Raw genomic sequence first — 24412 nt, forward strand, 5'->3', positions numbered from 1 at the left:
GTCAAGAAGAGGAATGTTGACAGGCAAAGGAACATTGCAGTATTTGGAACTAGTAGATTTAGAGCTACTAGAGTTTTGTGAGGTACTTGAAAAACTAGGTGGTGAGGCTTGTGGAGCTTTTTGGACACTAGAGTTGCTCATTGTGGCATTGAGGAGTGTTGTGAAGGTGTGTGGGTTAGTTTCGGCTTGGGGTAGGTTGGTGATATTGGGTTGCGTTTCTCCATGGGTCCAGGTGACAGTGTCTTGTGTATTTGATGAAGGACCCAATTTGTATAAACCCACAAGTTGGGTTTGGCTGTGGGTTGGGGGTGGGTCTTGAGGGCAATATGTGGGGAATGGGGGCATTAGGTCCGGGGGGAGACACACACAGCGCTAGCAGGATTGGAGGTCATGAAAGTGGCCACCGGAGGGTTGGCGAAGCTAAGCTGTTCAGAGCACAACAAAGAGTTAGTAGAAACCTTAACTTTTCCAGAAATGGATTTGATATCATACCTGAGCTCCGGTGGAAGGGGAGCTTCATCACAAGCTTTCATATAGTCCACACATCCCTTATTATAGTTGTGTCCCATGCGCCCAAAGAAAAAGCAGCTATCACGGAGATTTTCGTATTTTAACTCAAGCAAACCACCTTGTTTATGCCCGAGAAATGGACGGGAATTCCCCGGGGGAGGGGGTGGGCCACATCAAACATGATTCTTATGCGAAAATATGGGCCCCAAGTTTCGCGGAATGATGGGCGATACACTTCTAGCAGGTGGCTGAGGGAAGCCGAAACTAACTGCGCAAGTTGTTCGGTTCGCTTAAGAAATGGTGTGTTGAAAACTTGCACCCAGAGAGGGATTTTCAAGAGGCTATCACCATTAAGGACATCCAAGGAATTAGGAATATCCATGAGGAGGGGCTGGTTGAGGTAGGTCCAAGGTTGCTGCAAAAGCACTCGACGCCTATCCCCTTCACATCCAAACTCAACCAAGAAGAGGCCTTGGGAACGATCAGTTATGGTTACCGGGAATCTAGAGATACGGTTCCAATTGCTGTTCATTTTTTGGTTAAAAACCTTACGGTTAAATGACTTAACCGTGTGTAGTTTTACAACCAAGAAGAACTGGGTTGGGGCATTTTCAGTCTCGGCTGGGCTAGCAGGAATGGGTTCAAGCAAGGTCTGGATTGTGCTTTCGGTATCTGTGAGGTTTAAAGCAACAGTAAGCGAATTTGTTAAGTCATCCATAGTGGTGACCTTGTTAGAGCAGACAAACAGACAACAAGAGTAGCAACAAAGAAAGCAAGAACAGAAATGGCAAAGGGTCAGTGATCTGGGAGATGAAAATAGCGATCCATTTATAGGAAAATTTCCAAAAAGGGTAATAAATATGATACTCGGTGGTTGAGTATCACATCGCAGGTTCAGATTTTCCCTAAAGTGGAAATAGAAACCTGTAGTACAAGCATTAAATGGAATGCAGAGCAATTGTACAGAGGATTTCATGAAGGTAGAGGGCAAAACACATTCAGTACCCAGAGTATTAACTAGATTAATACATTCTTTTTGATAAACATTGAAAAAGGCAGAATAATAAATGGATGAGATGGTGTTCATACTATCCATACAGAGGGGAAGTAGGCTTCGGTCAGGCAGAAGATTAAATTTCCTTTTGAGTTCATACCTAGAAATCATAATTAATCCCCTCCTTTGCAAATACGATTTGACAGAAACCAGAAAATAGCCAGAGGGAGAAAGTATACCTGAAGAAATCTCATAAATGCAGTGACGAAAGGGGAGGTTGGGGATCTGGCCGGAGTTATTGTTGATGCGATTGGTACGGTCTGGGCGTCGCAGCATGATGCGACGGGGACGGCTAGAACCAGCTGAGCTGGCTTGGTCGCGTTGGATGAGTCGTCGGAGCCACCAAGATCTCGAGATCTGGAGCTTGAGCAAGGTTTCGCAGTGTGGAAACGTTTAGATTACAGGTGTGAACAATAGGACTTGGAGGGAACCACATGCATCTGCATTCTCAAAGAGGAGAGAGAGTTTGAAGCGTCTAGAGAAGGCCTTTCACGGTTGTTAGTTAATTAAATATAATGTTATTTTGTAAAAGTATTGGATTAGAAAGTATGAAGAGAAAACAATACAAAAAATTTAAAGGAAAATTAAATGTTATAAGCTATTGGTAACTAAACTTGGTAGTGCTTATTCATGGTAAATTTTGGTGATTGGTGTGAAATTCTTTTCTTTTCTGCCCCTTGAAATCTTGTGAGCAGTTTCCACTTCACCTTAAAAGCTCTTCAAACAACTTATAAATTATGCCATCAAATAAACATGGCATATTGGATTAGCAAAATAACAAACTCAAACAAGCACTGGAAGAAGTGATTTTAATGAAATAAATCACCATTTACTTTGTTTGAAATCATAGCCCTATAAAAAAAATAATATACTTAAATTTTATGAGCATTTCTATCATATCATGGAAACAGTAGACATCTGTGACATAAAAAAGCTAAAAACACAGAGAAGAAAATGATATAAGGAAAAAATAATAAATTCCATAAATTTGATCACATACAACAGATTAAAGAAACTTTCTAGAACTCAACGGGGTTTCTCCAAAAGCCCATTTGCACAATGATGACCCTCCCACAATTCAAGCCCACCAGTCACCATCCCTAGCATAAACACCACAGACTGCTTCACTTTCCTTCCTTAGTTCAATACCAAGCGGGTCCGACCACACTAATATCAACACTTGAAACTAAAATATAAGCTAAAAATAATGAAGATTGTACCTTTACTCATGGCTTTATATAAGTAGGATGAAAATAGATAAGAGAAATAGTAATAAATAATGTGAACATTTGTCCCTTTTTGCATCTATATTGTTTACCAAAAATCAGAAAACAATGTGATTTAGAATGAGTTGAAGCAACCCTTTCAAGAGAATAAGCAAGATTTCTAATCCGAACATGTAAACTTAAACCAAGTTAGGAGCAGTAGCAAGCTCAGGTAGGAGAAGAAAGGAAAGAAAACATTTATATGTGTTTCCCTAGAGCACCTACCCATTAATTCGTGAACATGGGCATCAAGTCTTATTTTACTACAGTGAAAAATTTATTATAACAATTTAAATTAGGGCCAGTGAAACAACGCATATAAACTGAAATTAAAAATAAATTCTCACCCAAAAAGACAAGCCTTGAGCAAGTTGCAAAAGTTTTTGCACAATCTACAGAACCCTCAACAAAACATTTCAAAGAGGACCAAGCAAATCATATACCAATCATAAAATATACAATATATATTCAATTCAAAGTCTTAATGCTTCAAATCATATAATTAAATACAACCCACCTATATTATGCACATAGCTTTCCCTCTTACATGTCAGAGATTCCCTTAAGAGCTATAAGAGTTGCATTCAACAATATTAAACACTCCATAATTAAGTACCAAAACTCACAAAAATAACAAAATTCTTCAAATATATAGAAGAAGAAAAAAAGTTCATTGACCCTCATTTGATTACTAAAACATTAGAGAGGAAAAGGAATAGAATCTAAGTTTATGCAGTAGCTACTGAAATGGTCCATTAAAATTACACTAATAGATAAAAAAGTTTTTTCACTAATGGACCCAGATTAGGCAGTAAATTGAGATTTTGAGAACAGAAAAAAAATATATATAATATTTATAAATACCAAATAACAAAGTGAGAGTTAAGATTTTACCATCTTATAGTAATCATATTTTTCATGCATTGGTTAGAATCGTGTTCTATGTTCAATATCAGACAAGACTTCCTAATAAGTGGGCAGATAATGTTACTGTTTAAAGTTTTATGGCTTGTATCTAAGAGCACTAAAGTTACAACCATATTTGGTAGAAGAAACCTGTCCATAGTAGTTAATGCCTACAAAATCCAACTTCTCAGATATACTATTGATGTAAGGGAAGAGAGTCATGGAGTTGGCCAGTAAAGCAGCAGCAATATCAAATAGACTGTATGGACACAAATAATCGATAAAAATCCAAAATTTCAAAAGAAGCTTATTGATTATTCGATTTGGTAAGATGATATGACAAAAGAAGTCACAAAGATTAGAAAGTAAGAAGCAAAGAAGTTCATTATAAATTTATAGCTAGTGAGCCAAATATGACAAAAAGAAACTCTCTTACAACTACTGATTTTTTTTAATAGAGCACCTATAAGGAATAAATACCTTCGTTCATGGATATAGACTATAGTCATAGGCTTTTAGTGTGCTATAGTTATTTAATTCATAGCATGTTGGTCTTCGCCCATTGGCAACGCAGAAGTTGCAACCTCCACCATATCAGGATAGTCCAAGACAATGGTAAGCATGCAGAAGACATGAGGTTCATTAAAGGTTAGCCAAGAGTCCACTATGTCTGATACACAGTCACCAACAAGCCTGGAATGTCAAATTAAGAGTTAAGAAAACCCACATAAATGTCTTATTGATAAACCCAAAATTCAAATGTTGGCTAAGAGACCAATTAGAGGGGAAAAGGGGTTTGGTGATGTTAGTGCCGTTGGCGAAAGGAGAGGAAGGGATCTGAAGATCACATTCTCTACAATCACAATCTGTATTATTAGGTTAGCGACATGGGATGGATGAAAGAGTCCTTTAGCGGGAGGAGAGTGGTTGGAATTGGAAGGTCGGGAACGGCTGATTACTCTCAGATTTTGAAGCAAAGTGGGTTCGATCAAGGGGTCTACAATATCGGACGGTGCCCAGCCAAGTTCTATGCGGTTAGTAGGTTCGATTGTGGCTCTGTTGGGGGTTTGGAGTTCTGTACAGTTTGTAGGTTTGATCGTGGGAGAGAGATCGTGAGACAAGGCCTAGTATTCATATTCTTTAACGGAGGAGTTAACTTCTGTTAACTTTTACAAAGAGAAAAATAAAACGATAAAGTATCACCGTTAAACCAACAAAATCTGTTAGATAGCCATATTTTATATATAAAGATATTTTTTTAACAGATTAAATTTTATACCTTTCCGTTATTACTACCACTCTCTTAAATATAACAGAATTTGGTTTATATGCCACATGTGGATCTGTTATTGGTCCACTTGATGAGTTACATATAATTATCAGATCTCATTCTTCCTTGTTCTTCTTCTTCTTCTTCTTCCTGATCTGAAATCTCCCTAAGTGATGGCTCTCTTCATGGCAGTGATCAATAACGGGAAGGAAGAGAATTGCGGGGGCGAGTGGGATCAGCTCGATGGTTCTTAGTCGTTTCTATACATGCAAGGAAAATGCTGTTCTTCGACAGGATCCATGGTGGTTTGCCATTAAAGCCGGTGGAGAAGAAAAATGATAGAGATAAAGGGTCGACTGACCTAGAAATGTCTCTGCAAGAGAGAGAAGCAAGCTTTTGCGCACATCTCTGGCTCGAGATCTCTGATTTGCACTCCCTTCATTTATTTATTTTTTTCATTCTTATTTATCGGTGAAATTAGAGTTTTTTTTTTTTTTTGCATACTTTTGAATTTGATGTCAAAATTTGGAACACCGTTAGAGTGTTGAATAACATTAAAAGAACCTTGTACCTGTGACATATGTAGCCATGTGGAGGTGTTTTACTCTTCATTAATGCTCGACCCAAAAAAAAAAAAGAGAAATTATATTCAGAAACTCAAGGAATTTTAATTTAGCTCTCTTGGGTAAACAAGGGTGGTGACTCCTCACCAGAACAGACTCCTAGATGGCTCGAGTTTTTAAAGCACGGTACTACCCTCATGGCTCATTCTTGAATGCTATTATGGGAAATAATCACAGTTTTGTTTGGAGGAGTATCTAGGAAGCACAACAGCTAGCTTGGAAAGGAAGTAGGTGGTGTGTTGGGGACGGCCATAACATAAGTGTTCTTGGTGAACCGTGGCTGCCAGACACCGCTGATCCTTTTGTCAGCTCCTCTCATCTGGCCCTATCTATTGCCACAGTGAATAGCCTGATGATCGTAGACTCATTAAGTTGGGATGCTGAGTTAATAAAAGAGTTGTTTAATGAGAGAGACAGCAGCCTGATCCTACAGATACCTCTACGGTTTGTAGGTTTCCAAGGCCATTACATTTGGCACTTTGATTCCTCTGGTTTATTTACGGTAAGGAGTGCTTATAATCTACTACAACAACTTGATGGCCGCTGGAGTGAAGAATTGTCTCCCCACTATGACACAATTGTTAACTAAGAGAGTGGAGGTGAGCGCATTATGTCCCATTTGTAAGGCTGAGAATGAAACTATTCTTCATAGCTTGGTTACTTGTTAGTATGTTCAGTTGTGTTGGAACAGAGTGGGTATTGGTAGCAATATGGCTTCGGAAACTGGTTTTCTGGACTGGTGCATGCTGGTTTTTAATAAGTCGGATGTGGAAAAATGTTGCTTGATTGTTTCTCTATTGTAAAGTCTTTTTTGGCAATTTAGATGCCAAAATATTTTTTATTTTATGGTGAGATTTATTTGCATTCGTAACTGATTTTCTCACCTTTAATATTCGGTTTTATTGCTCTTTTATTTCTTGCGAAAGATTGATTTTTCAGCCGAACTTCTCTTGTATGGAAACTTCTTGTAAGAGAAGAAATTCTCTTATGGAAAGTTGGTTTTTAAAGAAAACTTTGACTATTATTATTTTCCTTAATATTTTCGATTATGTCTTGATACAATCAGATTATACACACTGTTTATGGTAGGTATCAAGACCCAATACAAGATCAGACTCGTTTATGACAAGTTTTCTTTTCTGGTCTGATTTGCTGCGTCAGAATCTATTTTTTATGCTGCAAATTATGTTTTTCTTAGGAAAGTTTAATACAACTATAGATTCGACCTTGTGGGTGTCTCTAAGGTTTCTATGTTCTATAAATAGAACCTAGAGAGCAGCCATTCGAATCAACTCTTCTATTTTTCATTTCTTGCATTTTTATTATTTGTGAGAAGAGAGTTCTTATGTGATAACCTAGTTGTTCATCTAGATTCTAGTGTTTTTCGTATCTGTTCTTACTCTGTCTTAGGGTTGTTGGAACAACTTGACTGAACAAGAGAGTGGTCTTCGGTAAAAGACTTGTTCAAGCCTTACTTTGAGAGGAAGTAAGCACGCACACTTCAAAGACGAAGGGAGTTTGCTGTTTGGAGGTGTTTCAAAAGTCAGATTCATAAAGTGCATTACAAAGGATTGCGACAATAATTTAGAGGGAGTCTAAACTTGTTTAAGTCAATTGTCTTTGTAATTGTTGATACTTTATTAATTGATTTTATTCTCTGGGCGTGGCCCCGTGGACTAGGAGTGTTCGAAAGAACACTGATACCACGTACAAATCTCTTGTGTCAAGTGATTTAATTATCTGCAATTATTTTTATATTCTGTCTGTTCTATTTTGTCGCTACAAAATTGGTTTCTGCGGTAACAGAATTACATTCTGCTTCTGAAAACGTATACAGTTTTATATTTTTGTATATATTATTGACATTTGGGAAAACTCAGTTTTTCAATTGGTATCAGAGCGGGACACTAAACTCTTAGTGTGGTCCTTTTAACGTTTCGTGTGTTTTTGTGTAAAATATCATTTTTTGCAGAAGGAAGTTCAATTTCTAGACCACATTTGCTTAATGATTTTAATTATCCTTATTGGAAAGTTAGAATGAGGGCCTTCATTAAATCTCAAGATGAGAGAGCTTGGAGGATGGTTCTATCAGGTTGGTCTTCTCCAGTTGAGACAAATTTTGAAGGTAATTCTAAAATAAAATTTAAATTGGAATGGTCTATTGAAGATGATAAACTTTCTGCGTACAGTAGCAAAGCTTTGCATGCTATATTTAATGGTGTAGGTGAAGGTTATATTAAACTTATATCATCGTGTGAATCTGCTAAGGAAGCTTGGCAGATCCTTCAAAATCAGTTTGAAGGAACATCTAATGTTAAGCGCTCTAGATTTATTATGCTTCAAACTAAATTTGATGAGCTTAGGATGTCTGATAATGAAACCCTAACTGAATTCTATGAAAGGCTATCTGATATAGCTAATGAATATTTTGCTCTTGGTGAAAAGCTTCATGATTCTATTCTTGTGAGAAAGATTGTTAGAGTTCTTCCAGAGAGGTTCGATACTAAACTTTTGGCAATGGAGGAAGCTAAAGACTTTACCACGATGAAGGTGGAAGAATTAATGGGTTCCTTGCGTATTTTGAATTGAATCAACAAATCAAACAAAAGGACAAATTACCCAAATCCATTGCTGATAAAGGTAAAAGTATCGCTTTAAAAGTTGCTGACAATGAAAATTCTGATAGTGAATGTGATGATGAAATTGCTTTATTAACTAAAAATTTTCAAAAATATATGAAAAAGATAGGTAATAGAAAGAGTAACTCAAAATTTTCAAAAGGAAATGCTTCTTTTAAACCTTCTGTGTCTAACAAAAAGAGAATTCTGTGCAAGGAATGTGAAGGATTTGGGCATATTCAATCCGAGTGTGCAAACACTTTGAAAAAGAATAAGAAAAGTTTTAATATCACGTGGAGTGATGAAGAAAATTATGAGAATGTTGCCTTAACTTCTGTTATGACTAATGTGTTGTGTGATTCACAAGTGAAAGCCAGATTGGTATGTTTGAATAATACCACTGAACAAGAATGATCTGATTCTGATGATTCTAAAATCTATGAAGAGTCTCTTGCTAAATCATACAAAGTCATGTATGAAAAGTGGATTTAGGTTACTTTTGAAAATAGAGTGTTGATTAAAATGAATAAAAAATTGTCTCATCAAATTGAAATTTTTGAGTTAAAAATAAAAGAATGTGAGATGGTTTTTGTGTTAAAGATGAAAAAATCACTCTCTTAAAGAAGGAACTTGAAAATTTTAAGAAAAATATTCAAATGCTTAATCCCGCATCTTCTATTTTTGAAAAAGCTCATAATGCAGGTCAAAGAGGTTTAGCTAGCATCAGATCAAATGGTATGGAAAGTTCTGGAATCACGAAATTTGTAAAATCTAGTGTTCCAACGAATCTTCCTGATGCTGCAAATTTGAAGTCTGCTGCAACAGATTCAAAACCTATCATTGCAGAAGCTATTTCTGCTGACACAAAATCTCCAGGATTTTACAAAATGAGTAAGATCTGAGGTAAAAAGATTTGTTCCTACTTGTCATTTTTGTGGCAGAAAAGGACATATCAGACATAAATATTTCACTTTGCAAAATATGTTTAAAACAAATTATTTTGGTAATTTAGCAAAATCTCAAAAGAAACATAAAGGTTTGAAACAAAAATGAATTAAGAAAAAGTGTCTAGCTGGTTTTTCAGATAAAAGTGCTGCATCTCAATTGTGGTATTCTGATAGTGGTTGCTCTAGACATATGACAGGTGATAAGGACTTTTTGATTAACATTCGGCCTATGCAGTGTGGGGAAGTAACTTTTGGAAGTGGCTTAGCTAGTGTTATAGTGAGATTTCTCTCACCTAGAAACTCGAGACAAGACTCCTATTTAAAGGACACGTGTATTCAGATTTCCAATGGAAGCTGAAATGTCCATGAGAGACTCCTCGAAGTTTGAACCTCGCCAGGATAAAGCCAGCGAGATCTTGCGAGTATGACCAAAGTCGGATCGCGTAACTGTAATTCGCGTTATGCAGGATGAAAGAATGGATCCAACTCGCATGTGTCGGGACATATGCGAGTATCCTCTCTATACTTCTGCGAAAGCATAGAGATCGACTCTCTATGGTGAGATTTGGTCCCAACGACCCAATAGCCTTGATGAACCGATATAGACTCGCAATTCTAGGTTCTATCAGCTCGATATGCGACGTCTACAAGAGGCAATTGCTTAAGGACTCAGACAGTCCAAACGTAATGATAACCCTACGAGCTCAACAACAGAACATGAACAGTCAACTCGCAGATGCAGAAGACGCATACATTGATGGACTTAGTAACTGTCACTCATTTATTAATGTTAACGTTGTTTGGGTTTAATTATTGCAATTCAATATGTAAATAATGGATTAACAATGAATGTGATTCTTATGTAACCGATTGGACGCCTGCTTTGTATATAAAGGGGTGATCCACCATGAAATGGGACCTAAGAATCCTTTGCTACAGTGGACTAAGCAGATCACAATCTGACTGAACCACTATAATTCTTTGTCTTATTGATATTTTCCAGCTTTGTTGATTGTTCTCACATTCCCAGTCGAGTACTCGCCATTCTAGGTCGAACACTCGCACTTGTCGTTTTCTCTGAAAATTCTCTTTTGTATTAATCAAATAATATATTTTGGTATTGCGAAATTCACTCGACAACATTTGGCGCCGTCTGTGGGAAACGATTAAAGATTTCATTCATTTCAAAGAACACTAATCATCATGGCTGGAAATCACGCTAACGGAGCTAACAACGGGTCCATCAATATTGGAATGATGAGTGTACCGCTGTCTGGAGCTGGAGTGCCACCTGTGGACGTCATCAACAGTGGAGTAGGGAGAAGCAATATCAGACCTCTCAACCTATTCCCAGAAACGACTGGCCCTCAAGTCGGGGACACGTCCACGCCACCAGCGACCATGCATTTTCCCCCCGTCACTCCGGCGGTGGTATCCGAGGGAATGATCCAGCTCACCACTGATCAATATGCTGCGATTCAGGATCAACTGCGGGCACTACAAGCAGAAGTAGATGGACAGGGCCGAGCTCGACGCCCTCCTCGAGTTCCCGCCATTCGCACCGATAACCCTCAGGTAACAACTTCTAGACATCATATTAACCGTGTACGCAGGGAACGAAGAACTAACCCTGAAGCTCTGGACCTGAACCATCCAATGTCAAGGGATCAATCCGCAAGGTTTCGAAACCAGAGCGCACAAATCGACGAAGATCCTGAGCGCCGTAATCCTCGCAGCCGACCATCGAGAGACAACGACGCAGAATCAGCCTCTTCGTCGTCGCATGGTCGTACTCCGAGCAGGTACACAAGGTCCGCCTCTGTACAGATACAACAGGGAGGACGTTATCAGGTACAGCGAGGTGATCTACGTGATCATCTCAACGCAGTTTTCAGGGCACGCTCTCGCGGCCCACATAATACCGAGACACTCCGTGATCCCCATGCGGGCGATCAGGGTGTCAACGCTGATAATAACCCGCCTATCGCGCCGATCGCAACCACTGGGATTAATGTCCCAGCAAACCTTGCCGCAGTAGTTGTGAGCCCCACAGTTGCAGCGACTCCAGCTCATGCGACAGGAGGAATTGACCAAAGCATGCTTCTGCAGGCTTTGAAAATGCTCGAGCAGCAACGTAAGCCTATATATAAGCTGCATGGCACCTCGCCTTTTACTACAGAGGTGCGACAGGCTCAACTTCCAAAAGGGTTTCGTCTATCCGAATCCCTCAAATATAAAGGTACTTCTAACCCGATAGACTATTTAGAAAAATTTAATACTATAATGGAAGTAGACCAGGTACCACAGCTCGCAAAGTGCCGCATTCTTGCGGCAACACTCGAGGAAAATGCTCATGATTGGTTCACCCAATTACCCGAGGCATCAATATCGACGTGGGAAACTTTCGTCGACCTATTCCTCACGCATTTTAGGCCACAATGACGTATAGGCCACCTTATACGACTTTGGCCAACATCAAACAAGAACCTGGTGAGTCTTTACAAGACTATTTCAAACGTTTTAACGCAGAAGTAACAAAGGTCGAGAAGGCCCCCGAGTCTTCGCTTGTTTGCATGTTGATAACAGGTATCTTGCCGAGGACCGACTTTTGGAAGGAACTACAAGCTCGAAGGCCCGAGTCCTTAGTAGAGTTCTTCGCCATGGCCGAACCTCACAAAAGAATTGAGAATTCTCTAGCGCAGTTAAAGAAGGGGAAGGACAAGCGCCGGTCACCCATACCGCGGTCACGATCTTGCAGTCCGCGAGGGAAGAACTCTAGGGGCCGAAGCCCAAGAAGACGCAGCCCGCGAAGACAGCAAAGTCCGAAGCTGGCCAAGTCTCCTCCAAAGAAGGAGTCCTCGCCAAAAAGGAAGGGTGGACCTCGCTTCGTCAATTATACTGAACTCGCAGTCCCTCGAGACCATATTTACACGAGTGAAGAAAGAAACGGAGTCTTCAAGAAGCCGCCCCCCCATCAGGGGAAATCGCGACCGGAGGGATCCTAAAAAATTCTGTAAGTACCACAAGGACATTGGTCACACTACTCTAGAATGTTGGGTCTTGCAGGATGAAATAGAGGAGCTGATCCGGAGAGGGAAATTCGACAAGTACAAAAGGAGCGAGGAAAGTCATCCCCAAGCGGATGACAAAGGAGAAAACCAGAATGCGAGTGGCTCCAGAACACCTCGCAATATCCTGACTATAATCGGAGGACCACACATTGCAGGCGACTCTCGCAAATCACAAGAACGGTATGCCAGAGAAGCCAAGGAGAAGCCGCTTACCAATGTGAATAATCTTGGTGAACGGCCCGAGAAGCTCTTTAGGAAAGAATGCGACGACATCATCTTTATGGAGAGTGATGCGAGATGGGTCCATCACCCGCATTCTGATGCACTGGTGATAGTCACCAATATTGGTGGGGACAATGTCCATCGCATACTGGTGGACAATGGGAGTTGAGTGAATCTGCTGAATTTCCAAGCCTTCAAACAAATGGGGTTGCAGGAGAAGGATTTGCGACCTATGACATTGAGCATTTATGGCTTTTCGGGAGATGTCATAGCAATCAAAGGAATGATCAAACTCCCAATCACTTTGGGAACTGCCCCAGTGACAGCCAAGTCAATGGCAGACTTCGTAGTAATCGACCAATACTCAGCGTATAACGCCGTAATTGGTCGACCAATCCTGAAGGAGATGAAGATCATAACCTCGATCTATCATCTGACAATGAAGTTCCCTACTCCCGCTGGAGTAGGTTCGGTGCGGGGAGTCCAATCCGACTCACGAGAATGTTATAACGCAGCCGTTAAACTCGCAGAAAAAAGGACGGTAAATGTTATCTACCTTTTGGAAGCACCACCTCCTCGCCAGGAGATCCTCAGGATCGAGGAGGTGCCGCACATAGACGAACCAAACTTGGATCCAAGAATCCTCGATCACACCGTCGCAGCCCAAGCCGCGGAAGACACAATCGAGGTACCTATAGATCCTGTAGATAATAACAAGGTTTTAAAAATTGGTTCTAAATTAAATTTACAGCTGCAAGAACAATTCACGACCTTTTTAAAGCAAAATCTTTATGTCTTTGCCTGGAAACATTCAGATATGGTCGGGATATCTCCGTAAGTCATGTGTCATCGCTTGAACATTGACCCCGAAGTGCGAGGTGTCCGACAAAAGCGCCGCAAAATGGACCCCGCGAGGTACCAACCGCTGAAAGAAGAAGTCGACCGCCTCCTTGCCTGCGGCTTTATACGGGAGTCGTTTTACCCCAACTGGTTAGCAAACCCCGTACTTGTGCCAAAGCCTAATGGCTCATGGCACACATGTGTTGACTTTGCAGATCTAAACAAAGCCTGTCCCAAAGACAGCTTTCCTCTTCCTAGCATTGACCAGCTTGTCGATGCCACTGCAGGTCACGAACTTTTGAGTTTCATGGATGCATACTCGGGATATAATCAAATCCCGATGTATGAACCAGACCAGGAGCATACCTCGTTCATTACTGATCGAGGATTATACTGTTACAAAGTAATGCCTTTTGGTTTAATAAACGCAGGTGCGACTTATCAAAGGCTAGTGAATATGATGTTCGCAGATCTCATTGGAAAGACCATGGAGGTATATGTTGACGATATGCTCGTAAAATCATAACATGCGAAGGATCATATTGCCCACTTGCAGGCCATGTTCGATATATTATGGCAATATAAGATGCGTTTAAATCCACTGAAATGCGTCTTTGGAGTTGGCTCTGGGAAATTCCTTGGTTTCATGGTTAACCAGCGAGGAATAGAAGCCAATCCTGCGAAGATCAGGGCATTGGTGGAGATGCCATCACCGACCAAGCCAAAGGAGGTTCAAAGCCTCACAGGTAAAGTCGCAGCTTTAAACCGCTTTATATCCAGATCTTCTGATAAGTGCAAGGAGTTTTTTCAGATTTTGAAAGGCAACAAAAGGTTTCATTGGAACGAAAAATGCGAGCAAGCCTTTCAAGCTTTAAAAACGCACTTGGGGCAGCCTCCGATCTTGTCGAAGCCGTTGTCCGGAGAAGTCTTGTCCATCTATTTGGTCGTCTCAGAATATGCGATTAGTTCGGTACTAATACGCGAGGACCAAGGACGCCAATACCCAGTGTATTACGTCAGTAAGCGATTACTGGATGCCGAGACGCGTTATCCCCAAATGGAGAAATTGGCTTTCGCCTTGATAATATCCTCAAGGAAATTGCGACCCTACTTCCAGGCTCACAACATTGAAGTTTTGACAAACTTCCCCTTAAGATAAGTTCTAGCGAAACCAGAAGCATTGGGGAGATTGTTAAAATGGGCGATGGAGTTGAGTCAGTTCGACATCAAGTATAAACTGAGAACTGCGATCAAGGGGCAAGCCTTGGCAGATTTTATACTTGAATTCCCCAGCACCGAGGTGGCAGTCGTAGAGGACAGAAGTGACATTGCTATAGCAGGCAGAGAAACATGGACATTGTACGTCGATGGAGCCTCAAATAGCGAAGGTTCTGGTAGTTGGATCTTGTTAATCAGTCCCAATAATTTCAAGGTACACGCTGCTTTACGTTTTGAGTTTTCTGCATCTAACAATGAAGCCGAGTATGAGGCTTTAATCGCAGGATTGAAACTTGCCCTCGAGATGAAAGTCGAGTATCTTCAGGCTTTTAGCGACTCCCAAATCGTGGTATGCCAGGTGAATGGAGAATACCTAGCAAGAGGCGGGAGATTGGTTAAATACTTAGCCATTGTTCCTGAAATAATGCAGAAGTTCAAAAATGTAGTCGTATCTCGAGTACCGCGTGCTCAAAATGCCCACGCAGACGCATTGGCCCGTTTGGCCTCAACTAGAGAAGCTGAATTGCTCGATGTGATTCCGGTAGACGTATTGGCTCACCCAACCATAAATCAAGAAGTAATCATGGAGATAGATGACGTTCAGGAGATTACCTGGATGACTCCTATCCTCGCATATCTGGAGAAGGGGCTCTTACCTGATGATAAAGTAGAGGCAAGAAAATTGCGACAGCGAGCAGCCCGTTATGTAATATATGACCAAAGGTTGTATCGCAGAAGTTTTAGTCAACCGCTTCTCAAATGTATCAGTGGAGAGGATTGTGGTTACATACTTCGTGAAGTACACGAGGGGATTTGTGGCAATCATACCGGAGGTAATTCCCTTGCGTTAAAAATTATGCGGCAAGGGTATTACTGGCCAACATTGCGACAAGATGCTCTCGCGTTTGCAAAGAAGTGTGACAGATGTCAGCGAATAACCACTTACACCCACCAGCCTCCGAGTAACCTCCATTCTATCATAAGTCCATGGCCCTTTGCAATATGGGGAATTGATCTAATCGGCGAGTTACCCAAAGGAAAAGGCGGAGTTAAATATGCGGTAGTCGCAGTCGATTACTTCACGAAGTGGGCCGAAGCCAAAGCACTCGCAACCATCACAACAACGAAATTGTGCGAGTTTGTCTATACCTCCATCATTTGTCGTTTTGGCATTCCGCATAAATTCATTTCAGACAATGGAAAACAGTTTGACTGCAAAGAGATGCGACAGCTATGCGACGATTTGGGAATTAAAAAGGCTTTTTCCGCAGTTGCTTACCCGCAGAGTAACGGACAAACTGAAGCCATTAATAAAATAATCAAACACACCATAAAAGGGAAACTAGAAGATCGCAAAGGAGCTTGGCCAGACGAGTTACCGCAAGTCCTATGGTCTTATAATACGACCGCTCGATCTACAACTGGCGAAACACCCTTCTCACTTTTGGAGGAAAAGCGTGACCAAGCGCACCTAAAAAATGCGGCTTACCAGCAGCGAACTGCAAGATACTTTAACTCCAAAGTGAAAGTAAAAGCCCTGCGAGCAGGAGACTTGGTCCTTTGAAGAGTAATGCCAAATACCAAAAACCCGTCGCATGGGGTCTTTGGGGATAATTGGGAAGGACCATACCTCATCGCAGAAAAAATTGGTGATGCAACGTATCGACTCACAACACTCGATGGAACTGCGATTCCATGAGCATGGAATGGCGAGAGTTTGAAATTTTATTATCAATAGTACTCGCATTATTCGATTATGTTCACTCTTGTACTTATACTTAGATATTTTTCATTCAAAAGAAAAAAAATCTTAAGTATAGGGGGGTATATATGCCCGAATGTACTATTGATTATATGAATGAAATTACTTGTTAAATTTTCAAAAATTTTATCAGCTTTGTAAATATTTCTACTTATTACACCAAGCTGTAATTGAAGTCGCAAATATATATATATAAAACGCGAGTACCCATGTACTGCGAAAATGTTAAAGGATAGTTATCCCCGCGAGGATATAAATTTGTCTGAAAAACTAAAGAAATTTGTCCAAGTACAAAAGCGCGAGTACCCCTGTACCGCATATATAAAAAAGAGAAGTAAAATTAAAAAAACATAATCAAACATCTGGAGCAGCAGGAGCAGTCTCATCCGCAACTTTGCTGACGACCTCGTTCTCGACTTCTTCAGCTTCTGCACCCTCGACCTCATCAGGAAGGTTCCCTCCCCCACCTTGGGTCTGAGTAGGCGACATGGCATGAAAAGCCTCGGCCATCTCAGCGGCTTCTGCTCCGAGAAGAGAGAAGTTGAAGTCTGGAACTTTGGAAAGAGTGGTATAAATATAATCAGACACTGCCTGATCATACTGCTTCTTCCCATTCTCTCTCTCAGTCTCCAACTCGCGGGTCATCTCCTCGATCGTCGCCTGCGACTTCTTGACCTCGAGCTCCGCCTGCTCCTTAGCCTTGCTGATTTCTTCGAGCTCCTTCTCCTTCCTAGCCACTTCTTGCTTCAGCCTTTTTATGTTCTCCTGAAACTGGGCATTTTGCCTCTTCAGCGAGTCGACTTCCTTCGAAGGAGTAGCAGCAGCTTTTATGAACAGAGTCATCGACTGCGCGGCCAGCTCGGCAGAGCGCGTAACAAGATCCTCATAAGGAATCTCGGCCAGGAACTTCTCTTGCATGGCTAGGAAGTCGCAAGCTCGAACAGGTGGATCGATTACGACTTTCTTCCCCTTGTCATGTGCGGTCTTGGCCAGCTTCTTGGAAGAGTCTGTGGCAAGGGTAGCTATCGCATCGCTCTTCCTCTTTTGGGCGACAACCGGCGAAGTCGTCGTTGCTCCACCCTTCGGCTTGATCTTCAGGACAGGTGCGGACTTCAAAAAAGTCATATCTGCGAAGATAAATGAAAGATAAGTATAAGTCAAACTCTACCTATTAGTTTATAACAAGAGATGAATTACCTGAGATTGGTCGAGGAGTTTGCTTAGAAAGGCGTTTGTCTATTCGCTCTTGCTGCCTCTCGGATGGTTCTTTGTATACTGGCTCCCTTTGAAGACTTGCGTTCTCAGGAATCAGCTGATGTTCTCGCAACTTCGCAGTTGTACACAGTAATCGCCAGTCGCGATCTTGTACTGGAAGGCTCCCGTGGATTTCAGCTGTCACTCTGCTAGTCGCGTCAAGTGCCGGTGGAACTGGTCTATCTGCGATAACAACAAAGAGCGAGTAAGGAAAAGATCTCAAAAGTAATTCAGAAAATGTCTAAGTTAAAAAATACGCGACATACTAGGTCTGCGATTAAAGTCAGTTCTAATCCCAGGGACTTTAAAGACATAAAACCACTTCGATTTCCAATCCCCCATGTTCGACACCATTCCTTCAACTCCGTTGATCTCAGAAGTCGCCCATTTGCTAAAGCAGTAGAAGCCATTATGAAGACCTACACTTTTTATGTCGTAGAAATAGCTGAACTCTTCTACTGAGGGGGCCCTATTGACATACTCCATATACATCGCATAGAAGGCTAGGGCAGTGCGGTAGCTGTTTGGAGTTAGCTGAAAAGGCGATACATCATATCGCCTGAGAATAGCTGCGATGAAGGGATGAAAGGGGACCGATACCCCACACCGAAGGATGGGTATTGAGACTACCACATCCTCTGTGGGAATGATCGCAGGGTTAGTAAACGGAAGATGCGCTCTCTGAGATGGCTTAGGTCGCTGAAATGCGAGTCGCAGCAAATTTAACCTCACAAAGGTGATGAAGTCTGATTTGGAAACCCTCGAAATTAAATCCTCACACGCGAAGGGCTCATTCAGCTGGGTATCGTCAACCGAATCTGTCCCACTCCCTTCCGCCTCCTCTTCGTCCTCACCTGACTCGTGAACTAGGGTCGTCCATTCATCGTCCATCTCCTCGACCTCGATGTCAGGAGCATGCCTCGAGTGGATAAGATAGTCGCGGGCCGACACCGTGGACTCGCTGTCTCGAATGTCGATGGTCCTAGGTTCTGCGAGTTCCTAGACCATCTTTTCGATGTCCACAGAAGACATCGGGCCTAGCTCTATTGGAGCGGCCTCCTCTTCGGAAAGCGAGGTGGGGAGAAAGCTGTCCTCCTCCTGGTCAGCTTCACCGTCGAATGCACGGCCTCCGGAGCCGAGCTGTTGGCTATCCGACAAGTCGCTCATCTGAAAGATAGAAGATCTTTTCAGCGTGATGGATGTGTGAAAAGCAAAGTAAGTGATCTCACACGCATTAAACTATAAAGTCGCACTCGATAGAATGGTCAGCATCCTTGCGAATACTGACCACCCCCTCAATATGCGAGAAGAGATAATACTTTCTTGGGCGAGTAATTCACGCATCCTGGGCCAAGCGATATACCTCCAGAAACGGCTGGGTGTATCCCAGTGACTCAAGGGGCATGCGTTTTCAAGCATAACCCTGAAGTTACTGGGATACCCCCACCGTTCCGAGACTACCTATCAGCCAAAGAGTACGATCATTTGAGTATCATCGCATATTGCAAATGGCTGGGTGTACCTCAGTATCTCAAGGGGCATATAATCGCATATATGACCATTAGAATACTGAGATACACCCACCATTTGGAACGGCGATTGATACCCTCGCAACTCAGCCCACGACATATAAAAATCCTAAAAGATCTAGCTATTAGTCAAAAGAAAGTAAATCTTGGTAATACGCGAGTATTCGAATTGTTCATCTGAATACTAGGGAATATTCGAGTTGTTCATCTGAATACCCGCGAGTATTCAAGACGTGAAACAGTGCCTATATATCGTGAGCGGTTATGTCAGTTTACAGGTCATATTCTATGAATTTACCCAGGTTTTTTTACCTAAAACACATAGCCTCATAAACATACCCCATACAAGCATACATTCCTAAAAAAGCCTCAAAAATACCAAAACCCAGAAAGTAAAGCATTTTTTCTCCAAACAGAAAACGAAAATGCAATGACTTGAAAACTAACCTTTAGTTTTGATTTCTGCGATTGCTCTCGATCACTTCTGAGATTGAGAATATTGTAGAAAGAGTGGTAGAAATCTGGGCAAAGAATGAAAGTGGGTTTTGAAGTCTCTGTAATGGAGGGAAGGAAGAAGTTAAGAACAAGAGAGAAAAATGGAAGTTTTGATTCGTATCAAAGGGTTTAAATACCCATATCCCTTATTAATTGGGATTACGACACGTGGCAACCAGAATGCCTAAGGTCACCCAATCTAACAGCCAACGATGGCCACGCCTACACAAAAACCGAGGAGTTTTGTGACGTGGCACCATAAATGCAATAAAAAGTAATAATTGCAGCCGTCATTTTTCGGAACCCTCGACGGGACAACAAAAAGGTCACCTCCTCGTGACAACCTTTCACCTGTCTCTCGAGTAATAGTTTCCCTCTGTGACCGCACCTATCACATCGCGAAACTAGGGGCATGTGTTATAGTGAGATTTCTCTCACCTAGAAACTCGAGACAAGACTCCTATTTAAAGGACACGTGTATTCAGATTTCCAATGGAAGCTGAAATGTCCATGAGAGACTCCTCGAAGTTTGAACCTCGCCAGGATAAAGCCAGCGAGATCTTGCGAGTATGACCAAAGTCGGATCGCGTAACTGTAATTCGCGTTATGCAGGATGAAAGAATGGATCGAACTCGCATGTGTCGGGACATATGCGAGTATCCTCTCTATACTTCTGTGAAAGCATAGAGATCGACTCTCTTTGGTGCGATTTGGTCCCAACGACCCAATAGCCTTGATGAACCAATATAGACTCGCATGTCTAGGTTCTATCAGCTCGATATGCGACGTCTACAAGAGGCGATTGCTTAAGGACTCAGATAGTCCAAACGTAATGATAACCCTAACAGTCAACTCGTAGATGCGGAAGACGCATACGTTGATGGACTTAGTAACTGTCACTCATTTATTAATGTTAACGTTGTTTGGGTTTAATTATTGCAATTCAATATGTAAATAATGGATTAACAATGAATGTGATCCTTATGTAACCGATTGGACGCCTGCTTTGTATATAAAGGGGTGATCCACCATGAAATGGGACCTACGAATCCTTTGCTACAGTGGACTAAGCAGATCACAATCTGACTGAACCACTATAATTCTTTGTCTTATTGATATTTTCCAGCTTTGTTGATTGTTCTCACATTCCCAGTCGAGTACTCGCCATTCTAGGTCGAACACTCGCACTTTTTCGTTTTCTCTAAAAATTCTCTTTTGTATTAATCAAATAATATATTTTGGTGTTGCGAAATTCACTCGACAACAGCTGGAAAAGTCGTTGGTATAGGAACTCTCAATTTTGAAGAGTTACCCAGATTGAAAAATGTGATATTAGTTGAAGGGCTAAGGGTTAATCTACTTAGCATTAGTCAAATTTGTGACCAAGGGTATACTGTCTTATTTGACAGTGATCGTTGTTATGTACTTAATGATGATAATCAATGTATTTTGCAAGGATTTCGATCCAATGGTAATTGTTATACCCTAACCCCTGTGTTCACTTGTCATTCAGCCATCAACAACACCACGAATTTGTTGGAAATTATTTTACCAAGATCTAGATTTACTACCATGTATGTTGGATTAACAACCTAATATGAATTCTAAAACAATGAAAATATACACATATAAAGTTAGAAAACCTTACAGTGGGTGCAGCGGAATAATATGACTCCTTCCGTTCAGAACTCTAGCCCTTGATTCCTTTCTGTAGCAGAGCATCACCAAGATCTGAACCTGGATCTTCTTTTCTCCTTCTTTGATGCAGAAATTCCATAGTCTTACATACTATGATTGAGGTACCACTTGATGTGTGTGGGCACTACTCATCTCACAAGGATTTCGAAATTTCTCTCTATTTTTCTTTCTCAATTTCGTGGCTTATGATCCATGCAAGAGAAGAGAACAAGGTTGCTTTATATAGGGAAAAGGGAGAGCACAACTTTCCAAATAAAACAGTTTCCTTAATTACTGTGTAATCAATTAACTGCCTTATTTAGTGTGATCCACCACTTTCCTATTTTGCTAAGCTTTGATTAGTAATTACATGGCAATTAAAATTGAAAATAATAATTGGGAAACTCAAACCATGTGGCTGGCCATAGGGTGAAATGGGCCTTACTTGAATTTTGCAGTTTCCTCAATTTTATTTCTATTTCTAAAAAAATGCCATTTTTCCAATTCTAATCATTTAAATGCCAAAACTAATTATTTAATAACTAAAATAGATTATTAAATAATATTGTCATTTAAAATAATTATTAATTAGACATACAAAGTCTCTTAATTAATAACTAAACCTAGAAACCCTTTTATTTACGATTTCATCCTTACTTAGTGAGAATTCATAAAGTAGACATAGTCTAACTGTTAGAATTATAATTGATTAATTAAAATCAATTAACTCAGTCTTACAAGCAGTATGGTCTCAACTAGTACGGGGACCATGGGTCTATATAACCGAGCTTCAAATAAGTCGAACCGAATTTACCAAGTAAATTCCCTAACTTATTAATTCCTCATTGAATCCACACTTAGAACTTGGAATTGCACTCTCAGTCATATAGAACGCTCTATATGTTCCACGATATAGACACGTCATTAGTTATCCATTGTTATAACCCTAATGTGATCAATGATCCTCTATATAGATGATCTACATTGAAAAGGCACTACTGTTACCGCTACACCTTCAGTGTATTTTATCCTTAAAACACTTAACCCTGTATAAATGATATTTCACCTAAGTGAAATGAGATCTCCACCATTTATCTTCGTTTGGTTAAGATCGAAGGAAATCATCCTTTACTTCTATTTGCCAAATAGAAGCTATAGATTCCATATTTATGTTAGCGCTCCCACTCAATTGCACTACCGTGTTCCCAAAATGTAAGTATCACCCTGACCCAAAAGTAGGCTTAACTTAACAAATCAAAGAACACGAATAACACTCTTGAGATTGAGCCTAACCATATCAGGATTGAGATCATTTGATCTAGGATCAATAGGTGATATTGAATTGAATAGATATTACGGTAAATTTTAATATATCTAATCAAAGTTCAATATCGGTCCCTTCCGATGTATACTCCATACATCCGATACTGGTAAACTTTGCCAATGTCCTGGAAAGGACATAACACTTTTCCAAGGTGTAAGAATACCTATTGCTGATTATACCATGTCAGTCTAAATCCAGTATTCTGACAAATCAGGGAATAAACTTTTGAACATATAATTAAGATTATATTCCACTGTGTTGACAACACTATAATCTTTAACCAACACATATGTTCTGGACTTAAAAGGAATTCATACATTATATACATATAATCATGAAATAAATCATGTGAACCATGCAACATAAAATGTTATTTCTGATCTTTATTAATAAGTAAATCTGATTATATGAAATGAGTTTTATTTAGGGCATAAAACCCAACAAACTCTCACTTGCACTAATATAAAACAAAAAGTGCATTTCAAATAATCATTAACACCTTGATATACCAATCAAGTATAATAGTAGTAAACTCCTCGTAATAGGATCTGATAGGTTGAATTAAACACAACCTCTTCTCCACCATTACTCTTCCTTAATCACAAAATCCTTGATATTGTGAAATTCCTCTCTATATGTCTACTCTCTCGGGATACTAGATTCTATACTTTTGGCAACTACTCTTTGGTTATTCAGGAAGTAACCCTAGTAGTTAAGGCAAGTTGGAATGGTGCCACAAAAGTATAGAACTTTCCTTAGACTGAATAAGTATCTTTCCTGCAACTTTTAACATTCAGTCTCTCTCTGGTAGACCAAGAGATTTCAGATAGGTTTTTACACTTCTCCAAAATCACTACTCCACCCCCAAAGTAATCACCATCTCATCAGCAGACTTTCTAGCACACATGCAAGTCTCGAAATCTGATGTGGTGTAGTCTAAGAGTTTTAAACACACCCTTATCGACTAACATATAGTTCCTCTTCTTAATCTTAAAATTTACTTGATTTTCTTCCAATGTTCCTCTCCTGGATTAATCTGATACCTACTCATTATTCTACTCAACAGCAGGTGTCTGGTCTAAGGCATACTAAAGCATATCTGAGACCTCTCACTGTTGATTTAAGAAATTCTTTCATGGCTTTATCTTCTCTGGAATAGTTGAAACTTTTCCTTAGATAAATAAAATCTATGCTTAGAAGTTGTGAAGCTTCTAAAGATTGCCATTGGAAAGAAAAATGCTCCAGCATCTTACTAAAGTAAGTTGCTTGCATTAGAGTAAGTAATTACCAGGTATACCACAAGCCATAGGTTTAGATAAACTCAAACCTACAATACTAGGAACAGGAAGTTTTGTTAAGTCCATTGAATAGACTTATGAACGAAAATTTCCTTTCATGTCCTTGTAATAGAAAACTTTAGGTTACTCCATGTGAATGGATCAAACCATAGTTCTATTGGCTTTCTTCTTAGTTTCTTATCTTGACAATCCATTACTTGTTTAAACTCACAATGGATTTTAATCACTAGTGTCTTCCAAGTCACAAGAAGGTAAAGTTCCTTGAAACTCTCCCACTACGACAAGGTATCGTGAGTTATGTCTAAGAAAACTAAATGGTATTGACCTCTTCGGTTGTGTTAAGACAACAGAGGCAGTGGGATCATCTTGACGAACAAGATGATAGAACACTTATGGAATCAAGAAAAAAATATCTCCGTTATCTGCTACTTTACTTTCAGATTTAGTCATTTTCTTAGAAAAAGTGGTATTTGTTTAAACAAACACTTTCTTATCTAATGACTATGGGATGCTCCAACCCTAATTACTT

General features: G+C 40.3%; 1 long non-coding RNA gene across 1 annotated transcript in view; it reads left to right on the forward strand.

Moving 5' to 3' along the window:
• Positions 1-5185: 5185 nt before the first annotated feature.
• LOC133035038 (uncharacterized) overlaps positions 5186-24412 on the forward strand; it is a 67156-nt gene continuing 47929 nt past the window's right edge. Inside the window, exon 1 of the long non-coding RNA XR_009686321.1 lies at positions 5186-5487. This is a non-coding gene — a long non-coding RNA (uncharacterized LOC133035038). The remainder of the gene's footprint in view (positions 5488-24412) is intronic.

The sequence above is a fragment of the Cannabis sativa genome, chromosome 2, assembly GCF_029168945.1.
Source record: "Cannabis sativa cultivar Pink pepper isolate KNU-18-1 chromosome 2, ASM2916894v1, whole genome shotgun sequence".
Lineage (NCBI taxonomy): Eukaryota > Viridiplantae > Streptophyta > Magnoliopsida > Rosales > Cannabaceae > Cannabis > Cannabis sativa.